This window comes from Anastrepha obliqua, chromosome 1 (assembly GCF_027943255.1).
Source record: "Anastrepha obliqua isolate idAnaObli1 chromosome 1, idAnaObli1_1.0, whole genome shotgun sequence".
Classification (NCBI taxonomy): Eukaryota; Metazoa; Arthropoda; class Insecta; order Diptera; family Tephritidae; genus Anastrepha; species Anastrepha obliqua.
The window spans coordinates 100,325,398-100,344,568 of record NC_072892.1 but is presented as its reverse complement, the minus strand read 5'-3'; positions in this window follow the sequence as shown (position 1 = coordinate 100,344,568).

Below are 19,171 nucleotides of genomic sequence, written 5' to 3'. Positions count from 1 at the left end.
TTCTAAGAGTCTTCAAAACATATATCTACTCTAAATGTATGCATGCGCATGCATTTATTTAGGTATTTATAGGATAGCACTTTAGCGACCAAATAACCATTCCATTCATTTACTCAAAAACACCGAAGGTAGTTTATTAATTAAAATATTTTCAGCGCGCATTTGAAAACCTAGGAAATATTTCGATTAATAACATTTATAAAATTATTAGTTTTTGCTGTTTTCCACATTCATTATAAAAATGTTGCAATTAAGTGGCAAATTAGATGCCACCCACCGCTTGAAACCTTCAAGTCAATCAAAAATTCAGCAATTTTGTGTGTATGTATGGGTATGTGTTAGCGTTCGTTATTAGTTTCTCTTTTACGCCACCCTCATCTGCATGATTTGCTCTCGGCCAGCATACATAAATTGGTCATTAAAATTGTCGGTCGCCGTGAAATGAATTTCAAAGCCAGGCGCTGATCAAGATTCGCGCACAAAACAAAAATGAAAATTTAAAAATTTTCTCTATCTACCCACATATATTCTTATACATATGAATGAGCGGCAATATATGTGTAAGTGTCGAGGAAAAGTCAAACCACAACAAAAAAAAGAAACGAATCAAAGCGCTTTGGAGTAGCTGACACGTTTTTTTTTAGTTTTTATTTTTTATGGTGTGGAATATGTTGTTGTTGCTGTTGCTGCTGTTTTCAAATACTTTCTTGCTGTAAATGCTATTGCCGTTTGTTGTTGCTTTGCTATTGCTTTATTGCTGTTGCTTTAATTCTATTTTTTTGCTAATGCTGCTGTTGTCATTATTATTATGTCAACTTACGCCATTCTTGCTATTACTATTATTGCTGTACTTTTTATTATTTTTTCCACTTTGACTTTCGCTAATTCGCAGCAACAACAATTTAGTCGTTGTTACATTCAATTTGTTCATATGTATGTGGAATAATCATTTTATTTCCTTGTTGTTATTATTGTTGTTTTTTTATTGCACGCTTAGTTTCCCCCTTTCTCGTTTCCATTACCATCGGCGTCGTTATTAAGTACTTAGCCATCGTCAACATCATAATCATCAAAGTCATTTTGTAGCGTGTCCTATTCGCTTGGGGCTTGATTATTCTGGCAGCGGCCCAAGGTGGTGTCACACTGAAAGAGAAAGAGAGAGAGAGAGAGCATTAAGAAAATTGTTGTGAGTTAAAAAACGCTAATAATAAATTATATTTTTAATTATTTTATCATTCAACTGCAGCCATGACACTTTCATACAAAATCATTTAGAAAACATTCGTAGAGTGGCACGCTGAAAAGAGTCCCACATGTACGAGTATGTATGTATGTACTATACAATAGGCAAATTTTCCTTTCTCTATTCATGTGTTACATGGTGAATTCCGCATCAACTCTTGGTAGAGGTTTTATTGACTTAATGGTATTTGGTTAGTATTCTGTGTAATTGTACTTTATGGAATGCAAAATAGTACAATTAAACATGCTTTGAAAGTAAAAAAAAAAGCCGGTGATACAGGTATAAGATTGCAAACTTTTTGGTACTATTTTTTAACATTATAAATTTTCTTCTAACCATCTGATTTACATGTTTAGTATCAAAGAAAGATTCTTTAAAACAAATGCTAAAGGATAATAAAAGATTTTACAAACTTACAAATAAAAGTCGCCAATTTGAAGGTAGGTTGTTTGCTGCATGAGAACTATCGGTGACGATAACTGTGGTGGGACAGGTGAGAATGTCAAACTGTTTTTAGATTTTTGTTCGATAAGCCATCATGATTCAATTAACATCAGAACAACGATTCCGAATGGTGGAAATTTACTTTGATTAAATATAAATCTGTTCGCGAAGTCTCAAAAGCACTAGCAACATCATCGGCCCTTATTTCTTACAAAATGAGGAAGGAGATACCGCTAGCGACTAATGGTGACTGAATTTTTCTTTCCGAAAGTGACGCATCGACGACATTTGTTTCCAACAACATGGCGCAACTTTCCATACAGCTCGCAATCGAGTTATTTCAATATTCAAGCCGCCATTGCCACCATGCGGGCAGATTTATTGGAAAAAGTAGTCAAAAATTGGACTGATGAAATGGCCAATGTAACTCGTAGCCGCGGAGGATATATCGCTTATATCATATTGAAAAATCAAATTCCATGAAATTATCTACCAGATACCAATGAAAAAAGTTCATTCCCACAATATTTATGTGTTGTATTATTACTTTCAGTTTTAAAGCTCTTGTAAAAACACTCGATATTTATTAGTAAATTTAACCACAAGCGTTTCCTATATGACCTGAAATATTCATCGTAGGATCGCCTCAAAAATAATAAATTTGTACTCTTGCCCAAATATTTTAGACCAATAGAATATAATTCAAAAGAGTTAAATTTCGCGTTTAGGCTAAGTCGTTTTGTTAAATAAATATTGCAGGCTATTATTTGTCTCAGCTTATTGGAAGTCTTTTTCTTTCGCGTTTGGAAAAATTTCGGCGAAATCGTGTCCTCATAGGTAGTCAATAAATGCCAAACGGGCTTGAAAACAAAATCCATCTGTTCCGCTTCAAAAGAGATTTTGACTTTGACAAAAATGTAAGTATTAGACTGATAATTAAGATGCCTTCAGTAATGAATAAAATTTCAAGCTGTTAAACCGCAAAAGTCATACCATTGGGCGCGAAAATAAACAAGAAGAAGATCAAAAGTTTTTCACATCGGGTGTGGAGTTTCTTCCTGGAAATTCATCTGATTTCAACAAACTGGGCTTACATAATTTTTAAAGCTTTTTGCAAACAAATTTTGTTATTGTTTTCGTCGCAGAAAAAATACAATGCTACCATATTTTCAGCAAGACAATATACGAGGTCATAAGGCGTAACGCTCACTACGGGTGTTTAAAAAGACGAAATATATACACATTCCCAAAATAAAATTTCAAAGTGATAAATTCAGCCAAACAGTAACAGTTTTTAATAAAGTAAGTACGAATTCTTTCATCTTTCTATAGGTATTGAAAGTGCCCTTAGCACACAGAACAGTATGTACGTACGTACTATGTATAAAACTAAAGCGCAGAGCTTCTGCTCGTGTTTGCAGAGTTCGTCTCAATTTATGGAAGAAAGGTAAGTAACTAAACATTATTAAATCTATGTATGTAAAGAAGGAGTCTTCTACTGAGCGAGTGTGAGTGTTGTATGGAGTGTTGTAATGTTATATCTATGTAAGGTTGGAATTGATAGTAGCATTAACAGAAAAAAGTGTGAATTAAATAACATAGCATTAATAGAAGTGAGTACTTACATTAAGAAGTCTGTGTATGTAAAGAATGAGCGAGAGTGAGTGTTATACAGAATGTTAGTGGAGTTAATAGGTAAATGAGAGTTGAGATAACTTATAAGCATAGATGGGACCATAATGTAACTACTCCATATATTAAAATAATACATTAATATTGCGTACCGTTTGACGTACCGTAAAATTTGACGTACCGTTCAATATGTCGATGTTGCTGGTACATTGTATTGGATTTTTGTTCACTCTAAGAATTTTTGAAATTATAGTTGCAGAGAATACAATTGGAGAGATTTAAATATTTACAACCGACAGTGCTTGTACATTTTTTTGTTTTTCATGTCGGATAATTTAAAATTTTCTACTATTTTGGCATGAGCTTTTATGAAATTTACACAAATAAACCCTCGTATAAGACAGACTAAAAGCAGTATTTGTATCTAAGAACTATTTTGAGCAGTTATTAAGGGGTTAGGTGGGTTTGAAAATTTCAAAAAATCGATTTTTGTTTTTTGTCTCATTAAATAGTACAATATGTTTAAAATACTCTCCTAAAATTTTAAGTCGATCCGAGTAAAATTCTAAGAGATAGACCCTTCAGAAGTTCCGCCAATTAGGCCACGTCAGTTGAGCGCTTCGCAGGTATACGTGTTTATCTCAAAACTCCATTTTTTAAGTCGGTGGACACGATATCTCGAAAAGTTATGAAGCGATTTACTTAAATTTACAAATCTTTGAAATAACATTATCTAGTTATTGAACGAAGGATTTTGTTTTTTTATTTATTACAACTATTTTTTTTGAGCCAATGTATGTCGAAAATTTCACTAAAAAATGTGTTTTTTGGTTCAAAGCATGTAAAAAATTCAAATTTGGATTTTTTTTCCTTTGTACAGCAACGAGGTTTATCCATGTACCATCGAAATTCTTTTGGTTTTTTGATTTTAGATGAACCAATAATGAGTTATGCTGTCCACGGCAAGAGCATTTTTTTTTTGAGACGTCAAGGAAAATGAGGTACCAACGGCTGAGTTTTCGAAATTTTTAAACAAAAATTTCACAAGATACTGTTTATATGGTATATGTATCTTAGATATAGTGAATTGTTTAAATAAAATATATTATTTTCTATACTAAAAAAAAAATAATAGGACTATGAATAAGTTCGTGCGGTTTTCTTTCGAAATTTGAAACTTTATTGACGTAAAATGGTTACAAATTTAATATTCAAAGTATTGTCCATCGCTTACTACTACTTTTTCCCATCTTTCTGGCAATTCACGGATTCCCTTTGTGAAAAATTCGGTCGGTTTTGCCGCAATCCACGAATCGATCCATTTTTTGACTTCATCGTAATTACGGAAGTGCTGGTCAGCCAGGCCATGTTGCATCGATCGGAAGAGATAGTAATCGGATGGCGCAAGGTCTGGACTATACGGCGGGTGGGGTAGGACATCCCATTTGAGCGTTTCTAAGTATGTTTTGACCACTTGTGCAACATGTGGCCGAGCATTGTCATGTTGCAAAATAACTTTGTCGTGTCTATCGGCGTATTGCGGCCGTTTTTCTCGCAGTGCTCGGCTCAAACGCATCAATTGTCGTCGGTAGACATCCCCCGTAATCGTTTCATTCGGTTTCAGTAGCTCATAATACACAACACCCAGCTGGTCCCACCAGATACACAGCATAACCTTCAGGCCATGAATATTCTGCGCCGACGTCGATGTTGAAGCATGGCCAGGGTATCCATACGTTGCCCGACGTTTTGGATTGTCGTAATGGACCCACTTTTCATCGCCAGTCACAATTCGATGCAAAAAACCCTTTCTTTTGTGCCGTTGAAGCAGTTGTTCGCATGCCATAAAACGGCGTTCAACGTCTCTTGGCTTCAATTCATACGGCACCCAATGGCCTACCTTTCGGATCATTCCCTTGGCTTTTAAACGTTTGGAAATGGTTGATTGATCAACTCCCAAAGTTTTTGCAACCTCTTCTTGCGTTTGAGCCGGATCTTGATCGAGCAATTCCTCCAATTCGATATCCATGAACTTTGGCGGCGCACCCTCGCGTTCTTCGTCTTCCAAGCCAAAATCACCACTTTTAAAGCGTGCAAACCACTTCTGGCACGTTCGCTCAGCTAGAGCATGCTCACCATAAACTTCCACCAAGATACGATGACTTTCGGCTGCTTTTTTCTTCATATTAAAATAATGAAGAAGAATTCCCCGCAAAAACACATTATTTGGCACGAAATTCGACATTTTCAAGTGTGGTAAAAATATTGTTGTTTACGCTTCAAATAAAAAACTTATACTGACGTTTGTGCCTTACGACAGTAGCTCTCCAATGAATGTTTGGAAATGTGGATCGATGGAATAATAATCAAGTTACGCCATCTGTTGTAAAACCGCAAGAACTTATTCATAGTCCTATTAGTCAAAATCTTCTTTTTTCAACCTCTGAAACCCATCTAACCCCTTAATATTTCTAAGCCTTCAAGAGGCCCTACCTTCAATTATTTTATAATTTTCTAAACGAAAAATAATGAAAAAATGAAGTTTAAGATAGGCATACAGTGTATTGTGATGGCACTGTATCATCACATCAAATTACTAAAAATGTTGTTTTCTAATAGATATTACCCTTCTGAAGGCAATGTCAAGCCACAATTCTGCTATGAAAAAACTATCCGAAAATATGCCCCTGTATATTTGCCAAAACATCTGTATAGATGGCACAATAAAATGGTTTGGAGAACACGTTCAGCTTCTAAGACATTTTTACACACAAACCCCAAACCTCTGCTCATCTGAATTAATAAATATGTAATTAAGTTAAAAAATTGATTAACTATCTTGGCTGTGCAAGACGATTAAGAGTAACAATCCGTCCTGACGCGCGCATTTAAAGCAATGCGACTTTTATTCGCCAACACCTATAAAATAAAATGTTTTGGGTTTTGAAGAAACGTAAACTTTAGTGACAAAAGCAATTATAGCATTTTTAAAACGGATGGTCGTCGCAAAATGGATGGTAGTCCCGCATACTCCCATAAAACTACGGCGGATGCCCTTAAGTTATATGAAAAATAATAATTACTTTTAGTTTGTGGTATTAATCTTTCATTTGAATTTGTTATTTTATTTGTAAATATTAAATGCAAAAATTAAAAAAAGGAAAACAATTTCTCTTTCCCATGCAAAATACTTTTGTGAGCAACTGTATGAATTTTAGCTTCAGTATACAACTTTCCCGCATTTCCAAATTGAAGAAACTGCTTTTTATTTCAGTTTTGGGAATGTGGTTCAGGGAGGAACTCATAGCGGCTTAAATGACTTATAGAATTCATGGTGATATCAAAAATAACAATTGTAATTTTTTTGCACAGTAACCAAAGACGGACGCCATAAATTCTGTTTTCTTAAATGTGTTGGTTTTTTTTTTTTGGTTTTTACTTTGTTTTTTGAATTTGATATAAATAATAACGCCTTAAGAAATTTATATAGACAATTTCAGATATACACACATATGCATTCATGTATTTATTTGTATTTATTTGTTCGTGTATAACATTTTTCTGTGTTTAAATTTATGAAAGATGACAGTCAGGATTAGCGTAGGATAGAAAACGTGGAAGTGTAAAAAAAGAAAGATGATTCCGAACACAGCAAACAAAGCACTTTTGCTAAGATCAAAGAATAAAAAGTGTGACAATCATCAGTGTATGATTAACTCATGACATTAGGAAAATTTTGAATGAATAAGGCTAATTTTTGAGTCGGCATTCATGACATTTTCAGCTCGCAGTTCTCACAAGCAAGCGGCAAAAAATGGACAACTAATTTTCACCCAGAAAAGAGAAACTTACTAAAGAAAGTCTTTAGAGAAATCGTCACCCGGATATATACCTACATACATACGTGAAAGAGTACAGATGTACACATATAATGAGTAAATCGCGTTCCCAGATAAAATATACTTCTTGCATAATGGACAAAAATCGAATATTATAGTTGCTTCTTCTTCTTAATTAACGCAATAACCGCTTACGCAATTTTGGCCGAGTTTAACAAAGCGCGCCAGTCGCTTCTTTCTCGTGCTAACCGGCGCCAATTGGACATACCAAGTAAAGCCAAGTCCTTCTCCACCTGATCTTTCCAACGCAGAGGAGGCTTTCCTCTTCCTCTGCTACCACCAGCTGGTACCGCATCGAATACTTTCAGAGCCGGAACGTTTGTGACCATTCGGATGACATGACCCAGACAGCGTAGCCGCTGGATCTTTATTCGCTGCTCTATGTCTATGTCGTCGTAAAGCTCATACAGCTCATCGTTCCATCGTCTGCGATATTCGCCGTTCCCAACGTGCAAAGGTCCAAAAATCTTACGCAGAATCTTTCTCTCGAACACTCCAAGCGTCGCTTCATCGGATGTTGTCATCGTCCAAGCTTCTACGCCATACGTACCATATATGTGTATATAATTGACGTTTACATCTTTTTGTTGTTTATTGGGCCTGCTCCAGTTTTGTGGTGTGCGCTTTGATTTTTTTCCACATATGGAAAGCCAACAGTTTTATGCTGTCTCCGGATGGCAGATGGTTGGTTATGAGGAGCTTTTCATGAAAGACATTGCTTGCCGAGGAAAGAGCGCTATTAGAAATTTATTCTATGAATCGGTGTTTCCCGCATGGGGTTTCGAACCCGGACAACATGGAATGGTAGCCACCTATCAACCCATTGGACTTCAGCTATGTTGCTGATAATATGTAAATGCCAGAGAAAAATTGCATTATCTGGTGTAAAAAATTCACTTGTTCAATACCCATTTTCTTTGATTTTTTTTGGTAATAAAAGTTTGAAATCATTCACGTCATTGAAAGATCGTAAAGGACATAGTAGGCATGTTTCATTTAAAATTATTCCAACAATTTGTGTTTAAACTATGTAGATTTACCAGATCAATCAAAATTACTGGTCTTGCAATTTATTTTCAAAATTCTTGCTGCATATAACATTTTCTTTCCTTAATGATATCATGACTTGTGTAGCTATAATTAAGGAATCAGTTTAGTCATCTTTTTTATAAATTTATGTATGTATATTTGTAACAAATATACTTTTTGTTATTGACACTTATACCAGTACCAGTGAAATTGACTGCTGCAAGTTTCTGTATTATGAAAATGTATTGGGGCAGCTTAGCAATTGATACGAGGGGTGCTTTTTCTATATCGGGAGTAGAGAGCAAAACTAAATTTTAATCATCGAAAATCACTTTATTGTTTTTCAACATATTCTCCATGAAGATCTATACACTTTTGCATGCGTTTGAACCAATTGTCGAAGCACTTTTGCCACTCTGAATGAGGTACCTCCAAAACATGCATTCTGAACGCCGCAACCGCTTCTTCAGGTGTTCAAACGTTGACCTCACAGTTTGTTTTTTGCGTACGGGAATAAAAACAAGTCATTCGGTGCCAAGTCAGGACTATACGGCGGATGACCCATTAATTCGATGTTTTGGGTGCTCAAAAATGCAGTTGTTTGAGCCGATGTGTGAGAGCTCGCATTGTCCTGGTGAAGAGTGATCCGTCTTTGGCGATTGGTTTTCCTAATTTCTTGGAGCCTTTTTTTGAGCGATTGACAAATTGTGTGGGATCCAACGCGAACAAATTTTTTTGACAGTCAAATGTTTATGCAATATTGAATGTATGCTGATCCCACTAATGCCTAGGATTGTCTCAATCTCACGATAGTTCACATGACGATCTTGCAATATCAGTTCGCGCACAGCATCAATGGTTTTCGGAACAACAACTGATTTTGGACGACCTTCACGAAATTCGTCTTGGAGTGAACTACGACCACGATTGAATTCACTATACCATCGATAAACACTGGTCCTTGATGGAGCTTCATCGCCAAAAAATGAATTAAGTTCATCCATGCAATGTTGCTGAGTTAATCCACGTCGAAAGTTGTAAAAAATAATCGCACGAAAATGTTCACGATTCAGTTCCATTTCTGGACCGAGATGAATCTTTTAGGTTACTGTAAACAACACAAATAGCGCTGGTATTTCAAAACGTTCTTACAGCTGTCAGTTGCCAGATTGCAACACCAGGGTTGCCAAATCCCGACATATAAAAGGCACCCCTCGTAGTACTGCAAAATTTTTTCGGGTCAAAATATATCAATGTGGGAAAACTATATTATAATTCTGATGCAGGACATATTGCGACCTTTTTGTTTTGTTTTGTGTCAGGACAGACTATCAAGTGCTGCATGCAGTCAGACACAATTAAGTCCATTGTACTGCACACGGGTTCCCTTTTTAATTTTCTTTAAATCTACTCGACCTCCGAAGAAATCTGAGTAGATCTTGTGGTGCCAAGGAGCCAAGGTGGTCGCTTCTTAAAACATCAGTGCCAAAGACATCAAGCGTGATTCGAAGAAAGTGGTCCGCCGTCTCATCCTCCTCTCCACGTGCTGGGCAGAGTGCACTGTCTGAAATGTCTACCTTTTCCATGTGCTTTGCCCGTCATCAGTCCCCTCTGCTTAATGACAGAAGCAACTGTGACAGTCGGTCGGACATGGCAGGTAACAGCAGTTTTGTCTATCTCTCCCAGCTTGTGGGTGGAAGTAACCCGTTGGTTAACCGGGGCTATGATGGTTGCAGAAGGGAGTGGCAGAACGGACTCCGGGCCAAAGAATTTGGCCTCTTGGCCGTTTGTTTCATCTTATTTTTATAGTTATCAGTATCTATTATGTATTAAAATGAATATTTTTCAACTTATTTTGTCACTTTTAAAGGTAAATAAAGGCTGGAAGCCTCGCTAAGAACTTATTTATAGACTTATTTAAGACTTATAGACCAACCATTTTGACTGGTTTTGGTAGAAATAGGTATATTCAGACATCTGGTAAATGTAGTCTTAAAGCGTTTAGTGAAGTACTGTGTTGACACAAGTGCACCATTGGTATTATCCGCACAATTTATCACCAAATTTTATTTCTTAAGATAGCGAAGCGAATGGGTCTGATGATGAACGCTGACAAGACGAAATAATTCCTGTAATCAAAAAGGCAGTCAGCGTACTTGTGTATTGACACTAAATAAATAAATTTTCAGGTTTGACTCATCCGGAAGTTCTCGAGATTATTTTTTTAATTTCGGTGTCATGAAACTGTTTTGCATATATACATATATTATTATTTTATTTTCCCACTTTCTCTTAGTATTTTGAATCGAAAACCAATAAATTAGTTATAAGGAAGAAAAGTAAACATAAAATTCTAATCTTCAGCAGAAGTAGAAATAGCTATATTTGGTACAACAACGCCAACACAAAAATTCTGCAAATCACTGTTTGATTTCGATATTAATATTTAATATACATATAATGCTGAAGTAGATATATAAATAAATATTATTCTTAATAAAAAGAATTGGAACTGAATGCCTGAAATAATTACCACCCAGCTTATCACGGGCTTCGTTGGTTGCCCAAAATTTATCGAGGTATAGAGCGAAAGCAATTAACATAGAGACGTTTTTCCTTGACCGATTGAGTAGCGAGTCAAATAGCATGACGTCATATTTTAGCCAAATTTTGCTTGTAGCGTTACAAGTCAGACCGTCTATGCATCTCGTGTTGGCTGAAGTAGCGTCTACCTGCATTCTCCATACCAATAGGGAGACGAGTGGTAATGCCCTCTCCCACTAATTTGTGTGCCATACAATTCCCTGGTATGTCACTATGCCCTGACACCCATTGCACATTGATGCGGAAATATTGCTCCAGCTCGTTGAGAGAGGGCCGAAATTTGCGAGCAATGCTGAAATTAGTGACAACTCACCAAAAGATTTAATCGCCACTTGGATCTGAAAATAAACATAGACTTCTCTACAGGTAATCACATATTTACCTAACCAGTCAGCCTCTTCATTAATGGCTAGAATTTCAACTAGAAGTACACCGCAGTGATTAAGAAGACGAGCCGGAACATTTATGGGTTTTCATAATAGACGTCAAAGCCAACTTTATCGCTAAGCTTTCAGCCATTAGTAAAGAACCGTAAGCAGTTTTTCCGACCAGATATACTGTCAACTCACTCGCTTATTATCTTACAACAGCAACAAAAGTTACTAGGCCAATGCCGGATTCCTGATATCTTCAAAAGTGCTGCCATATCTGAAAACTTAATTAAGCACCCTCTTTCAATTCTTCTTCAATTAGTTCATTTTGGCTTGGTGCTTGAAATTCGCGTTGCATTTTGATAATTCTTTTTGTTGACCGACGAGTGCTCCAAATTTCTGTCGGCACAAAACCGACACAAAAAAAAAAAACAAATAGCCAACCTTGCCAAAACACAGTCGGCTGTAATATTTAACACCCAACATTTTTATAGAAATTCTGATTAAAAACTTAAAATTTTTACAAAAAATGTTGGATTTTTTTTAATTTTATAAAATATTTGAAATAAAAGGTTTTTCAATATGGGCGGGTAGATGTTGAAATGGAATAAAATAGCGTTTGCTGTGTGGCACGTAGCGCCGTCCTGTTGGAACCATATGTCGTCTAGGTCCATATGGTTCAATATGGGCCATAAGAAATTGGAAGGGCCACCACGTCTACCGAAAAATGGGCGCAATGCGCGCAACGTTTGCGTTAATGAACACTCATTTTGATAATAAAGTTTTATCATTTGAACGTGCTGTTCAATCGTGTAACTTGCCATGATGATTTGGCATAAACAACTGAATAATAAACAAAAGATTTGACAGATGTCACCAAAACAAAATGGCTGCCACAGGGCGCCAAAATCGACCCGCGCCAATTGAAAAACCCTTTATAAGTGCTATGGTTTTTGTTGTAGTATTAACTATGCTTTTATAAAAAAAAAATAGAAAAATAAAAGTGTACGATATAAAAATTTAAATTAGTGAATATTCAAAACTCTATAATAAGTGGCACTTCAATTATTGTGCACACAGCTGTATGCATTATTAACCACAAATGCTCAAAAAGCTTTATTTTATGCGCAACTCATAATGCGGTGCACATTAACAAAGTATGTTGACTTCAATAACACTGTGTGACAAAAAAAAAAATTAAATATACTTTTATGGAGACCTAGCACAACTTGTGGCTATAGAAAAACTAAAAAAAATGGTATAGGAGAAATTTCCAATACACCCCCAAAATCTCATTTTATGGCCATAAAACCGTTTTTCAGTAGGTTGATGTGAAGTACTCCTAATTGATGTGAAGTAATAACTCCTAACTTCGCCAATTTCCATCCGATTTCGAATTTGCTTTTTTAGTTCGAAAGAACAAAAACAAGCCTTTTTGACAGTGTGCTGACAATTTTTCTGAAATGACAACTGACGAGACTGTAGAGGGAAGTATTTGGAATTTTTTTATTTTTTCTCTATTTTTTCAACTTTGACATAATTTTTACGATATTATCCGATATTGAGGATTTTTTTTAGTACACTACTGTTATAGTAAATTTAATTTTGCGTCAAATGAGCTATATTTGACTGTAATTGAATTAAAATTAATAGAGTTGTGTGAGCTTTGAGATTTTGGGGGTGTATTGGAAAATTCTCCTATACCATTTGTCTTAGTTTTACTATACCTACAAGTTGAACTAGGTCTCCATAAAAGTATAATTTCACTGTCACACAGTGTAATTCGTTGCGGTTTGGCCTACAACCATACGCACACATGCATACTCGTACAAACATACTTAGTAACAGCAATCAAGCGCTAAGGTGACTGAATTAATTAAATGCAATTTATATGTTTACACAGCAATAACGGCAGCAATTTCGGTACACTTAATTATTTTGCCACACAACGACTGAGCGAAACACTTGCTCGAAAATTGATAAGCTGCCAAAAAATAAAAAAATACAAATTACAAATAAGCATAACAGGCGATGAAAGTGCGACAAGAAAAGAAATTTACATTCATTAAATTTAATAATTTCTCAATGCTACAGCGGCATTAACATTGAAAAATACAATAAGTTGATTTTGTTGCTGTACGTCCACAGATAAATGCAATTTACAATTTCGCGTGTGTACTCGTATATAAGTACCTACTTATGTATATATACACACATATAGGTACATATTTAGTATATTTAGAGCCAAAGCAAACAGACAAATTGTGCAAGCATAAGAGTGTATCCTCCTTTAACATTAAGGTGGATCGAATTTTCCAGCTGCGAAGTGGGAAAAACGCACACATTTGATAAATTCGAGAAATGTGTCGATTTGAAATTACTTTGCAGCTGACGCAAAGTTAATCATCCCATCGGAAGATTTGTAATTTTTGGGAATGGCGTCACTTACTAAATTCTTTCAGTTAAAGTTGTATACCTCCGAAAGTTTCCCTCTCATTTCCTTGAAATTTTTAAGCAAAGTTACGGAAGTGTTAAGCCTTAGAAAAAAAACAAAAAACAAAAAAAAACAAAAGTCCGTAAAATGAACTTAAAGTCTCACTAGTTCCAAATTTCTCTTAATAAATTCTTTCAGTTAAATAAATTCAAGAAATGATTCGGAACTAAATTATAGGTGGCGCAAAATGAATCATCCTATCCAAAGATTTATAATTTTGGAAAATGGCGTTGTATGCCAGTTTTCTTTGATACTTGTGAACTGGATAGCTGCAGAGCTTGACAAACATACAAGCAATCGTGCACGTAAAGGTCAAAAGTAAAGATTTCCATCACTCAAAATCTTGCTTTTTATTGTAAAAAGTTATTCAAAAACAAAATTGCGCGAGATTAATTTTGCGCCACCTTACTTAATTCTTAGAACAAATACATATTTGTCTAGCAAAATATTCGAAATATTAAAACTTTTTTATTTTTTTTTTTTTGGTCGTTGGAGCTTGATTTAATTATATGCGCCTGCTCATTTTCGGCGATAAATTAAAAATTGACTTGGGAAGTACTGCAGTATCTTTGACAATTTGTGCATTACACATTTTAATTTTTTAATTTTCTAATTGTACGTTTTCCATTTCACCGTTCTTCACGCTGTCGCTCTTTGTATTCCTACTTTCTGTTTCATACTGATTTACCAAAAAAGTCGACCTAGACGGTAAAGGACATTATTATCTAGTATTAATTTATTTTCAGCAGCAAAAATCTTTCGATTTATGCCAGACACAATGTTCATCAAAAATCGGTGGTTATGGTACTCAAAATCGATGGTTACGGTTTTGAAGTAGTGAAGGAATTTAACAACGTAGGAGTAACAATTAGTCATGGCAACAAAATTTCTGCAGAAAATGCTCACAGAATCCTTATGGTGAGCCGCTGCTGTTTCTCTTTGTGCAATCACCTAAACAGGAGAACGAAGATTCCACTGTACCGCTCAATTACTATTCCCACATTTCTTTACGGTAGTGAAACCTGGTTACTAAGCGGTGTGATATGTGATAAAGGCGAATGGGGGAAGCGCTACAATCATAAACTCGAAAAGTTGTACGTGTACCCGCCTGTAATGATCACAGTAATTATCACAGCTCAAACTGAGACGAGCAGGTATTATTACGGGCTAACACCGATTACCCAACCCATCAAATACTCTTAAGCTGTGGATGAAGATGCAGATTTTTTGGGATTTCGGTCATCGATGACACAGGCATGAAATCGAGAAAATTGGAGGCATATGCTACAGCAGGCGAAGACCCGACCAGGGTTGTCCAGCCAATAATAAGGCTGATGATTATTGAGTTAGTTTGTGATTAAGCCTTGAAACCTGCGCTAAAATATTTAAATTTTCAGGAATAATTTTGCTGAAGAAAAGCTTTAGAACAGATAAATTACCATTATTGTTTGTTTGAGCGCCGATTATGTGGTGCATAGTGAAAAAGTCAATGTTTTTGAGATTATTCCAGGATAATTCCTTGAAGGCTGAGTCCTCTTCTCCACTCTGAGATAGAATAGAGAGATAGCTAGTCCTATTGGAATTTTCCAGATTCTTTGGCAAATCTGAATATATCCTCCCGTGTGAGAGAGCGAATGTTACTTGTTCTCGCGACATCGGAACTCAAAAGTCGTAGCCCTTTTTTAGTAAAGCCAGAACAACTACAGAGATAATGCTCAGTTCTATCCACTTCATCTAAGCAAAACAGGCAGATCGGGACCTCAATGATTCCAATGTTGGTCATTTAATGGCCCCATGGGTTCTGTAATAATACCTACCACCAATTGAACGTCTTTTCTAGCAAGTTTTAGTGGAAAGTTTCACAGTTTTCTGTTTGGGCTTATCACAAAACACTCTCTCACTCTGCAGCATTCTAGACTTGACCGTCACTCTTTATGTCCATGTAAATCAATGTTTGATTTCTATGTAGTTTTCTGGCCACCGAGCGTCCCCAAGTGCGTATTATTTGAGGGTGGCAGGGATTTACAAAGGTAAGGTGTTTGTTTGTTCCTGTTCTAAATTATGTTCTAATATGCACCTGTTCGCATACATGTCATACATATATGTGTGTATGTAACCCACTTTTCGAATTGCTTTTGAAAAATGATTGAGATAATTAATTTTTTTTTAATTTCGCCTAGTCAGCTAGTAAAAATTTTGCCTTGCACTTTATTTGGCGCACTCTACAATATGTGAGTACCCTGCAGGGAAAAGCCAATCTACAATAGTATAGAGCAATTTTAGTTCAGATGCTTGTATCTATCAAACAGAGTCAGGAATTAATTGATATTTGCCTTAAATTTATTTACCCACTTTATATGGAGCCTCGCGCCACAAGTCAGTGAGATTGGAGGAGCTAATTATAATTATAATATTCTTATACCAGCTTTGGTTGAAATTTAGAATGTCAAAAGAAATAATTATTTCACGAAATTTACATATGCATTCTTTCCATTCACTTGAATAACAATATAATATTAACTAATTTTGCCACAAGTCAAAGTTTAAAACACTAGAACCAACCTTATTCCCCACAGACTGTCATAAGATTAATTAAATGGTGGTAACCTAGAAATGCAATTCAGAAAAGCACTTCAGTTGAACAAAAAGTATTTTTTCCGTAAAAGGGCTAGATAAAATTATTTTTTATTACCTGACCTAATTGAGGCTCGGAGAGTTCGGAAAGCGGCATCCTTTCGCTACTCCTGTTTCTCATCGTTTTTGACGAGGTATTCAGCGTAGCAATAGACGAGAAACCTGCAAAATGTAGTGGCATCCAATCCGAATGCAACATCAGAGAGATCTAGCCTATGCGGACGACAAAAAAACCATATGCAATCGAAATCGTTGGCCCAAAAATAAATATTGATAAACCAAGAGCTATGGACATCACTACTTCCACTGCATCTTTCAAGGCGTACGACAAACCAATTGAAAAGCTGATGGAGTTCACGTATCCGGGTAGCCCGATAGCACCTTGGAAGTGCAAAAAACGACACCAACGCAAGAATACGCAAAATAAAGGGCATATATTCGCTAGCCGAAAACTCATTTGGTATTCGAATTGAGTACAAAAACATATTATGATTGCTTAACTTCACTACTAAACCTGTGCTGCTCAATGAGTGTGCATGGTTGGTGCACAATCTTGTGAATCTGGTGGTTAAAAAATTGGATCTTCGACGAAGAACTTATGACGTGGAGTAAGCAAAAACCCATCGATGTTAAAATTAGAAAAAGAAAGAGGAAATGAGCAGGACACACACTCTGGATGTGCATTCTCTTAGCAGAACGGCACTAGAGTGGAATCCTCAAGGCTCACAGGAAGACCCAAAGGTTCTTGGCGCAGATCTATTCAATCTCAATTCCAAGCAGTTGCTCTATTATGGAAGAATTATGAATTTAGAAAAAACGAATTATACTCAAAAAATTCCCTTTAATAATGAATTAAAAACGATGGAATGGATGATTTTTTTTATATTTAAACTGGTGTAAAACTCTAAAACCAGTAATTTTAGAAACATATTGGCCTACATTTTTTTCCTGCTAGTATGAACTAATATTTTAAAAGGCATTTTGCTGATGCGTAAACGGACATTTGACATTATTTAGGACATATATATGCACATATTACAATATATGTATATATATATATGAAGAATTATTTGATTGTATTATATACATATATATGTGGCAGAAAATTAAAGACCCTATCGGAATATTTATAGTTTTTGCAAATGGCGTGCTACGTCAATCATATTTGACACTTGTAAACTATACAGCTGCAGTATGCGAACTGACAAGCTATGGAGCGCATATATATATATATATATATAATTGGCACGTACACTTCTGTTAGGTGTTTGGCCGAGCTCCTCCTCCTATTTGTGGTGTGCGTCTTGATGTTGTTCCACAAATGGAGGGACGTACAACTTTAAGCCGACTCCGAGTGGCAGATATTTTTATGAGGAGCTTTTTCATGGCAGAAATACACTCGGAGGTTTGCCATAGCCTGCCGAGGGGCGACCGCTATTAGAAAAATGTTTTTTTTCTCTTAATTTTGGTGTTTCACCGAGACTCGAACCAACGTTCTCTCTGTGAATTGCGAATGGTAGTCACGCACCAACCCATTCGGCTACGGCGGCGCATAAAGGTCAAAACAAAGGTTCCCGTCATCGTCGCCATCACTCCGCTCGGTTTTTGCTTACTCAGGTTTTTGTTCACAGCTTTTATTTCACTTTTGATGGAACGGCGCCATGAACCACTAGGTCTATTTTGGTTTCGCCGACCTTGGTGATTCCAGCCTAGTGCTTGCAGCTTTCGAACGATTTCTGATGACAGACACCATGTTTCACAAGCATAGAGAAAGACAGACTTAACGTTTGAACTAAATATTCGAAGTGTGATATGCAAGCTAGTCGGAGATTGGCAAATGCGTTTCTAGCTTTCTGCTGTCTTATGAAAACATCAGTTTTCCATTACCCATCTGCCGTGAATTGGATTCCAAGTTAGTGAAAGCCACTCACTTTGCCACTTGTGTTCTCTCCAATATTGAAGGACGCGTCATTCGCATTTATCGCCAAATATTTTGTTTTCTTTACATTGACTTTGAGTCCAACAATGTTAGAGTGGGTTGCAAGGTCGTTCAGCTCAAAGACTCTTTAGGTGTTTGGCCTAGCTTGTCGTCCTGTTTGTGGTGTGCTTCTTGATGCTTTCCACAACTGTAATTTTACACCATTTTACACCATCCGTGCGGCAGATGGTTCCTTATGAGAAGCTTTGTAATGACAAAAATACTGGTGGAGGTTTGCCATTGACCGGCGAGGGCCGATCGCCATAGAAAAAGAAATTATTTTATCATTCGGTGTTTCGAGCGCTTACATTTTCATGTTAAAAATATTACTTGCTAACCTGTGAAATGATACAACACGAACTGGTTGAGCAGAAAAGTGAATTGGTAGCATTTTAATTGGTAACTAGTATTTTTTCCTGCAGGGTATTTATACTTGTATATGTATGCATGCGGATAAATTTAGTTGCCCATACATATATACAAGTTCATACTCTGAGGTAAAAGTGGATAAATTGTCGAAATGCAGTGCCGAAGCCTCACGCACGTTCAAGTGCAATGTCAGGCGAGCAACGATTTGGCAGCTATGTACGAAAACTACGCGATAAGCTTCATTGATCGCAGTCTTAGCAGCGGATTCTCGCAGTCGCCATTGCCAATTTAAGAATAGTGTGGTGAGTATGTGTGTGTGAGGTTATTTTTTAAATTTTCTTTGTTGGCACATTTTCCCTTGACTTTTCTTGTTTTGTGCAAATTTGTGAATTTCAGAATTTTCACTTTGAGAACGTGTCCAACATCTTTTCCTATCTTCTAGATGAAATATGCACTTTTTTCTACACATAAATT